The sequence below is a fragment of the Trypanosoma cruzi genome (genome assembly GCF_000209065.1).
Source record: "Trypanosoma cruzi strain CL Brener chromosome Unknown tcruzi_1047053430455, whole genome shotgun sequence".
NCBI lineage: Eukaryota > Euglenozoa > Kinetoplastea > Trypanosomatida > Trypanosomatidae > Trypanosoma > Trypanosoma cruzi.
In genome coordinates, this window is record NW_902954.1 from 1 (window position 1) to 939 (window position 939).

The 939-nt window shown below is 58.5% G+C and overlaps 4 non-coding genes across 4 annotated transcripts, besides 1 other annotated feature; all 4 read right to left on the reverse strand.

The window, feature by feature from the left end:
- Nucleotides 1-52, reverse strand: Tc00.1047053430455.10. Its single transcript, XR_008254320.1, has one exon. It is a non-coding gene; the product is annotated as an H/ACA snoRNA, TC11C2H1 (small nucleolar RNA).
- A 358-nt stretch (nucleotides 53-410) lies between these two features.
- Nucleotides 411-502, reverse strand: Tc00.1047053430455.20. The gene has a single exon (XR_008254321.1). It is a non-coding gene; the product is annotated as a C/D small nucleolar RNA (snoRNA), TB11C2C2 (small nucleolar RNA).
- A 49-nt stretch (nucleotides 503-551) lies between these two features.
- Nucleotides 552-620, reverse strand: Tc00.1047053430455.30. The gene has a single exon (XR_008254322.1). It is a non-coding gene; the product is annotated as a C/D small nucleolar RNA (snoRNA), TB11C2C1 (small nucleolar RNA).
- A 49-nt stretch (nucleotides 621-669) lies between these two features.
- Nucleotides 670-698: a microsatellite.
- A 32-nt stretch (nucleotides 699-730) lies between these two features.
- On the reverse strand, nucleotides 731-798 carry Tc00.1047053430455.40. Its single transcript, XR_008254323.1, has one exon. It is a non-coding gene; the product is annotated as an H/ACA snoRNA, TC11C2H1 (small nucleolar RNA).
- Nucleotides 799-939: the final 141 nt, after the last annotated feature.

The following is a 939-nucleotide window of genomic DNA, read 5'->3' on the forward strand; positions in this document are numbered from 1 at the left end:
TCGTGCCCGCGTCTGTTGGTTTAGCGACGAGCGCACTACAAAAAAGAGCTTTCGCGGGAAGGGGGCATTCTGCGCAAAATGTGTAATGCATGGTTTGTTGCTGACTCGTCAGGGCCCCGATGGAGCTAGAGCGCACACAGGATATGCATAACGGGATAGTCACGCGGCGGAGCATCAGGCGCACAGGGCGCCGAGCGTCACACCGCGCGCGCCCTTGCTCTCCGACCCCCGTGCACACACACGCAGCGGAACGCGTCCAACGCACGCCCCCAGAAGGGACAGCGAGGCCGCGACAGCCACGCGCATGCCGTCTCGAGGCCGTACGCCCACTGAGAGAGCGCCCCCGAGGTGACAGGATCGCGTAATGAAGGCAGAGGGGAGAGGGTGAAAGAGAGGGAGGCTCGGTGCGACGATCAGACGGGGCGTGAAATAACGCTGTTTTCATTGCTGTGTCAACGTCCATCTGCGACGGCTTCACATCGGCCTGGTTGTCGATCACATCGCCATGCACATGCGCCAGGGCAGGGAGGGAGGAGGCGTCGGGGTCGCGGTCAGACTGGGGCGACAGTGTTTCTTGCTCACGGGTTCGTCAAAGTCTGTGATGTTACGTCAATCATCATATCCAGATCCGTCTCCAGGAATCCCAAAGCTGCAGCCATGTGCATGTGCATGTATATATATATATATATATATATATACACACACACACCGAGGCGGGGGGTCGTGGACATCTCTTGCTCTCCAGTTTCGTGCACCGCGTCTGTTGGTTTAGCGACGAGCGCACTACAAAAAAGAGCTTTCGCGGGAAGGGGGCACTCTGCGCAAAATGTGTAATGCATGGTTTGTTGCTGACTCGTCAGGGCCCCGATGGAGCTAGAGCGCACACAGGATATGCATAACGGGATAGTCACGCGGCGGAGCATCAGGCGCACAGGGCGC